This window comes from Sorex fumeus, unplaced genomic scaffold (assembly GCF_029834395.1).
Source record: "Sorex fumeus unplaced genomic scaffold, SorFum_2.1 ptg000058l, whole genome shotgun sequence".
Taxonomy (NCBI): Eukaryota; Metazoa; Chordata; class Mammalia; order Eulipotyphla; family Soricidae; genus Sorex; species Sorex fumeus.
This window is the reverse complement of record NW_026606115.1, coordinates 23,803,920-23,812,199: the sequence shown is the minus strand read 5'-3', so window position 1 is coordinate 23,812,199 and position 8,280 is coordinate 23,803,920. Positions and strand designations below refer to the sequence as shown.

The window sequence follows — 8,280 nt, the reverse complement described above, 5'->3', positions numbered from 1 at the left end:
TTGATAGATAGATGATTGTAGCATTCACTCAGCATCTCAGAATGCCTTTTATTGTTCAAGGCAGAAATTTTTCTTGGCACTATGATTTTTTATTGTCTCTTGGACATTTTGGGTACTACAAACATGATGTGAGTCAGTAGAATGTAATACAAGGACATTGACCCCTGTATGATCTTATGATCTTTCCAGGCCCTTACTTAAAATAAATCTTCTCAGACAAAGTGATAGTAGAGTAGGGCATTTGCTTTACATGTAGTCGTACCAGGGTTGGATCCCTTGAACCCTGTGTGATCCTCTGAACCCGACAAGGAGTGATCCCTGAGTGCAAAGCTAAAAGCAAGACCCTGGTACCTCTATGTGTGAACCCCCTCCCCTCAAAAAATCCAAAAACGTAATCATTTCCTATCATGGAAATATATGATTTTGGTATGCATATTTTTTTCTTATTTGCTGACTAATCTTTATTTTAAGAGTCTATGCAATATTTTATGTAGATGTAGACAAATACGTCATCTGGAAATAGAACAACTTTATTCATTTGCAGAGTCTGGCAAACTCCCTGTGTCATACCCAATATGCCAAATACCGATAACAATGATAGGTCTCATTCTCCTAAAGAGCCTTGAATATAATCTCAGGGCTGGGATGAAGGAGACGTTACTGGGGCCTGCTCGAGGCAATCGACGATTAACAGGATGATTTGTGATTGTGATTCATTGTTCAAATCTCTACAACTTTATTTGGGAAATTATCAGCTATTATTACTTCAAATACTTTTTCGGTCCTCTCTCTCACTTTCTTCTAGCTGAGAATCTGAAATTGAATGTTCCGTTTCCCAATTTCCTGAGACCTCATTCATTTTACTATGCTTTTTATTATTTCTTCCATTCTATTGTTTACGTTAGGTGAATTCTATTATTCAGTATCAAATTTATTTATTCTAGCTTCTGCCATTCCAAAGTATAATTTATTCCATCTTGTGAGTATTTTTACCTTTTGCAATTGTTGAATCTTATATTTTCCACTAATTTTCTTTTATGCTTTTCTTTTATAAAGCATAATAAAATGAATGAGGTCTCAGGGAATTGGAAAACGGAACATTCAATTTCAGATTCTCAGCTAGAAGAAAGTGAGAGAGAGGACCAAAAAAGCATTTGAAGTAATTCTATTTCATTGCTGAGATTTGCTATTTTAAAATCTTGTTTCAGGAGATGTTGCAATTGCTTGAAGAAGCATTTGTGTGATGGTCACTTCAAACTTCTTGATAGATAATTGCAACATTCACTCAGCATCTCAGACTGCCTTTTATTGTTCAAGGTAGAATTTTTTCTTGGTACTATGGTTTTCTATTGTGTCGTGGACATTTTACATACCACAAACATGATGAGATTTTAGATGCCATTTAAGCTACATTTTTACACGAGCCTTGTATGCAACAAAGACTGTTGTGAGGCATATATTCAGATTATTGTTCTACTATCTTCCTGGCAGAAGTGGGTTACTGACAAACTGCCTCTTTGCTTTATCACTGTATCACTGTCATCCCGTTGTCTGACCGCATTTTACAAGCATCAGGTATCCGACTTGACTCTCACCCAACCTCCCAAGAATTGTCACCTTCACCTCGAGTCATTTCTAACTGCAGCTTGTAGCCGTAATTGCGATTTAGCTGGAGCAAAGCAGAGCTGGAAAGGTGATAGGTCAGTAATGCTAAACTTTATGTGATTGGACCTTCCTCTTAAGCTGAGACCCTTTATAAAATATGTGTGTATTTGGCAATAAAGCGAACAGCCATCAGCTGTCTCCCGGAGTGGTTTCTCCGAGCACTCGTCTTCCTTTGTCCCATGTCTGCCCAGACCTGTTGCGCAACGTGTCTGGGTATGTTGGGGAAAAACTGTCCCCCAACAAGAACTCACCAGTATACTAATCTGACCCAGGGTTTTTGTTCCTGGGAAGATTTTTAATTATTTTTCAATGTCCTTGTTTGAAATTGGTCTCTAAGGGGTTTCTCTTCTTCATGATTCAATATTGATAGAGCATATGTTTTCAAGAATTCATCCATTTCATCTACATTCTCCATCTCTTTCAAATAGAATTGTTTGCAGTAATTGCTTATGCTATGTTTTATTTCTCAAGTACCTGTTCTAATTTCTCCCCTTTCATCTCTTGTCTGATTTATTTATGTTCTCTGTTCTTTTTTTCAACATGAATCTAGCTAAAGGATTGAAGATCTAGATTCTTCTTTTGAAAAATTACTTTTAGTTTCACTGACCCTTTGCATGCTTTTTTATGTTTTGTATTATTTACTTTTTCTATAATTTGTATTATTTCCTTAATTAAATAAACTTTTGGATTTGTTCATTGTTCTTGTTCTAGTTTTTCAAGCTATGTGTTCTGGGTATTTATTTGAGCTTTTTCTTCTTACCTCAGTTCATATATTACGTATAACTGTAGTATATGAATTACCTGTAATATATGGAACTTGTGTGTTAGTACTGCTTCTGTTATATCCCAATCGTTCTGATAATTTGTGTCTTTGTTTTTATTTTTAAAGGAATATTGTCATTAAACCTTTATATGTTTCTCTAAGCCCACCAGGAGTGATTCCTGAGAGCAAAACTAGAAGTATGCCCTGAGCACTGCTGAGTGTGGCCCCAAAACAAACAAACAAAAATCCCAAAACAGAACACAAACTCACAAGAAATAACAAGTGCTGGCTAGGTAGAGAAGAAAGTATTCTTGTGCACTATTTATAGAAATATAAAGTGGTGCATTCACAATGGAAAAAATGGTATGAAACTTTCTAAACTATTCAAAATAGAACTAACATAAGATGCAATTTACCTTCTAGTTATTTATCCAATGAAAAATAGTACTAAAACAAAAGGTTATATACACCTCCTTGCTCAAAGCCACATTTAAAATACATAAGATTTTTTATTTTTTCTTTTTGGGTAGTGGAGGTAGTGGAGTGTGAGGACCGTGAGTGTGGAAAAGTTGGACTGCAGCTGAGTCTCACGAAGACAATGTTTATGAGAAACAGATTCGTTCCTGACATTCCATTTGCTTTCAACAGAACGAACATCTCCAAATGCAACATTTATGTGTACCTAGGTCAAGAACTCAACATGACAAATGACCTGGTACCTGAGTTGCGTAGGAGGAAGAGTGTGGCTTGGAACATCTTCAAAAGTGTCGAAGAAATAGCTAAGAGGATGAAGAACCTTCAGCTCCGGGCACATCTCTTCAATTCCACTGTTCTTCCTGCATTAACATATGTCTCAGAGACCTGGGCCCTACGAAAACAGGATAAGAACGCTATTTGGGTCACCCAAAGAGGAATTGAAAGAGCTATGCTTGGAGTATCACGTTTCACTCAAGTGAGACAAAGAATCTGGAGTTTCGACCTCCATCGACAATCAAGAATCAGGGACGCTGTCTCGTTTGCCAAGGGATCGAAAATCAGATGGGCTGGACACATAACGCCATTTGGAGATGACTGCTGGACTAGAGCTGTTACCAACTGGATTCCATGGGATGTCAAAAGATTGCATGGCCGCCCACCTACCAGATGGTCAGCCTTCTTAGTCAAGACCCTGAATGATTGGTTTGAGGCTCTTCGTGTTCCTGGAGTGAGAAGACACCTTTGGGCTACACTAGCACTAGAAAGGGACAAATGGAGGCGTTACTGGCACCCGCTCGAGCAAATCGATGAGTACCGGGAAGTCAAGTGATCAAGTGATCAAGTGATCAAGCTTTAAGGGGTCATACCCAGTGATGCGCAGGGGTTACTCCTGGCTTTGCACTCAGGAATTACTCCTGGCGGTGATCAGAGGACCATATGGGGATGCTGGTAATCAAATCCAGGTAGGTTACATGCAAGGCGAACACCCTATCCACTGTACTATCACTCCAGTCCCAAAATACATAGAATTTTAAGCAACTCAAGTGTTCATCAGTAGATATATGGATAGTGATCAGTAGATATATGGATAGTGAAATAAATGACATAAAAAGGAATGTGCATATATATATCATTGAACATCATTCAACATTAAAAATAATGAGGGACCTCTCTACAGCACACAGCCACAGAGAAGAAAGGCCGCAGGGTGGCCTCCACAGCTACCGAGAATGCTCCCGGTCCCGAAGAGAGCCGAGATCACTGGGAAGTCCCAGATGGGGTAGGTGCCGCATCCTGCCTCCTCCAGAGGGAACCCCAGTGACCATGAGCCTCTATAAGCATAGCTCGCTTATGCAGGAACCAGGACTCTTACTCCAAACCGCGTGGCTGCTTACGTGGCTGCGCAACATCTTCTTATATATAAAGTGGTCAATGGAAAGTAAATTCTCCAACGTTTCTCCCTGAAATCAGGCTTAACTCTTTTACAAACCACAACACCGAATAGGAAAGAGAGAACAAAAGGGAATGCCCTGCCACAGAGGCAGGGTGGGATGGGGATGGAATGGGGGGTGGGAGGGTTACTGGGATCCGTGGTGGTGGGAAATGGTTACTGGTGGAGAGATGGGTCAACCAACCACAGTCTTCCCATTGTTCATTGATTTGCTCGAGCGGGCCCAGTAACGTCTCCATCATGAGACTTGTTACTGTGTTTGGCATATCGAATACATCACGGGGAGCTTGCCAGGCTCTGCCGTGCGGGCGAGATACTCTCGGTAGCTTGCCAGGCTCTCCGAGAGGGGCAGAGGAATCAAACTCGGGTCGGCCATGTTGGCCACTTGTAAGGCAAATGCCTTACAAAATGCCACTGTGCTATTGCTCCAGCCCGGAGAGATGGGTATTCAAAATAAATTAATTAATTAATTAAAAAAAATAATGAGGGACCAAAGAGATACTACAGGGGCCTTGCACCTCATTTGCTACTTGAACACACCATGAGAAGTAAACTCTTAACACATACTCAAGATTAATCCCTGAGCACTACTGGGTGTGGCACAAAACTCAATTAATTATTTAATTAAATTTAATTAATTAAATTTAAAGATAATAAATGCCATCTGATCTCTTATAAGTGGAATCCAGAAAATGAATAAGAAACTTTTAAATACAGAGAACAGATATATAGTTACTAGATGTAGGCTGGGGAATGGGTGAAATGGTAAAAATGCTCAAAATACAAATTTCAGGTAATTAAATAAGCCAACGAAGTATATTGTACACTATAGTGACTATAGTTAATAATACTGTGTTGCATAATTTCCAAAAGTATGTTGCATAGTTTCCAAAAGTGTCATGCCAACAAGAAATTGAGATGAAATGAGGATATATTCCAACAATAGAGCCTACACTTCATATATATGCTGTAATGATGTTTGATTCCTGGCACCAAGAACTAAATGTAGCTATATATGGTAAAGAGATGTATTGTGGAAATCTTCCAAGATAAATACAAATACCAAACTATTAACTAGTATTAACTATTATAATTGTTTCTGTAAACAATTATGATATCAGGTGTCAAGAGAATCCCCACCAAAAATAAGATAAATAAAAATGGAGAATTATTTACATGCAATTTGGTGCAACGAAGATGGAACTGGAAGATATGTTAAATGAAGTAAGCCAGAAGAAGGATAAACACGGGAATACATAACCTATAGGTTGTATTTAGAGTAACTAGATGAAAAAAATGCAAAGATTTAAAGGGGAGTGCATAGATCACCCTTGATGCTGACTATGGGGAGAATGAAAGAAACAGGGGAGTGGGGATGGGAAGACAAAATAGATAAGAAACAATGGGGCAGGACCAAGGGGATTCAGGTACATCGGTGGTGGTAAGGAATGATAGAACTAAATATACAAACCAGAGTCAATAACACTGAAATCACGGACCTACACTTTAAGAACCAAACATAAAAGATGCCTGGCAAGATTACAGGGTGGGTCAGGGACAGGGGGTAAGGTAGGAAAGGGAACCTGGGAACACTCTTGGAGAGAAATTGTCACTACTGGTGTGTTTGGTGATGGAACATTGTATGCAAAAAGAATTCCAAATTTGAACAACTTTGAAACACACTGTACTTAAATAAAAGTTTGGAAAAATATTATTATTTAAAATATACTCGCCAAGCCGGCGGCTCCGGCCCCGGATGCGCCGCGCGGCCCCAGGATTTAGTTACTTTCTCCCCGGAGCGCCCCTCTCCACCCTCACGACGCGCATGGCCCCCCAGAAGAACACTTGTATTTGCAGCCTCAGCGGCTCGCCCGGCCACGGCGCCCTTTGTTGAGAGGATCTGTTGTCAAGCAGAAATGCATCGAACAACCAGAATCAAGATCATTGAGCTTAATCCCCACCTAATGTGTGTACTTTGTGGAGGGTACTTCATTGATGCCACAACGATAATAGAATGTCTACATTCCTTCTGTAAAACATGTGTTGTGCGTTACCTGGAGACCAGCAAATATTGTCCTATCTGTGATGTCCAAGTTCACAAAACCAAGCCACTTCTGAATATAAGGTCTGATAAAACTCTTCAAGATATTGTATACAAATTAGTTCCAGGGCTTTTCAAAAATGAGATGAAGAGAAGAAGAGATTTTTATGCAGCTCATCCTTCAGCTGATGCTGCCAATGGTTCCAATGAAGATAGAGGAGAAGTTGCAGATGAAGATAAGAGAATTATAACTGATAATGAGATAATATGCTTATCCATTGAATTCTTTGACCAAAACAGATTGGATCGGAAAGTAAACAAAGACAAAGAGAAGTCTAAGGAAGAGGTGAATGATAAAAGATATTTATGATGTCCAGCAGCAATGACCGTGATGCACCTACGAAAGTTTCTGAGAAGTAAAATGGATATACCTAATACTTTCCAGATTGATGTCATGTATGAAGAGGAACCTTTAAAGGATTACTGCACACTAATGGATATTGCCTACATTTATACCTGGAGAAGAAATGGTCCACTTTCTTTGAAATACAGAGTTCGACCTACTTGTAAACGAATGAAGATCAGTCACCAGAGAGATGGACTGACAAATGCTGGAGAATTGGAAAGCGATAAGGGAGTGATAAGGCCAACAGCCTAGCAGGAGGGCTGCCCTCCATCTCTTCTTGTTTGCCTAGTCCCAGTACTCCAGTGCAGTCTCCTCATCCACAGTTTCCTCGTATTTCCAGCACTATGAATGAACCAGCAACAGCCCCAGTGGTAACCACCAATCTTCCTTTGCCAATAGACCTCGGAAATAATCAGTAAATGGGTCGTCAGCAACATCATCTGGCTGATACCTAAGACTATTAAGGAAATTTTAAACTCCTTATTTATATAGATATCTTCATGCCATTACAGCTTTATAGATGCTAATACATGTGACTATCGTCCAATTTCCTTTCTTTTGTAGTGACATTGAATTTGGCTATAAAAGATGAACTAAGATGTGATATTCATATGGGCGTTAATTGAGAACATTGTTCCTATAAAGAGTTGGTTTTTAAGAAAGAAGATTTTTTTCTCTGTGTTAGAAAAGATGTGAAATGGTTTCCTTAACCATTGTTTGGATTTGAAAATATTCTGCGGTGGATATAAACTTTGGGCCATAGTTTGTTAATTTCAACTAATGCCTACATTATTACATTCTCCTTGATTGTTCTTGTTATTATGCTGTTTTGTGAATCTGTAGAAAACAAGTGCTTTTTATCTTGAAATTCAACAAACAGAATATGCATAGAATATTGCATTCTATGTAGCCATGTCACTGTGAATAACAATTTCTTGCATATTTAGCCATTTTTATTCCTGTTTGATTTTTACTTCTCTGTTGATAATACAAAACCGATCAAAGGAAAGTAAACTTCAGTTTTACAATCTGTATGCCTAAAAGAGGGTACTGCCGTTTATTTTACTGACTTGTTTAAATGATTCGCTTTTGTAAGAGTCTGATGGCATTATGCTTGTGTACAATGCCATATTGGTATATGACATAACAGGAAACAGTATTGTATGATATATTTATAAATACTATAAAGAAAATATTGTGTTTCATGCATTCAGAAATGGTTGTTAAAATTTTCCAAACTGGTTCGACCTTTGCAGATACCCAGTGTTTAAGCCTTATGAGCGTAGAATATTTTTCACATGGATATCAAATTCTAAATTCTGTTCCATTGGAAGCAATTGGCAAATTCTTATTACTGACTTTTTTCTAGGAATACATGTTTACTTTTTAAGGTAATTGTTGCAGTAAATAAGAACTTTTTAACAAAGAAAAAAATATATATATATACTCGCCAAGCTATACGTTAGATCTACATATTT

General features: G+C 38.5%; 1 pseudogene; it reads left to right on the top strand.

Moving 5' to 3' along the window:
• Positions 1 to 6,246: 6,246 nt before the first annotated feature.
• LOC130034218 (polycomb complex protein BMI-1-like) lies at positions 6,247 to 7,985 on the top strand (annotated as a pseudogene).
• The last annotated feature ends 295 nt before the right edge of the window (positions 7,986 to 8,280 follow it).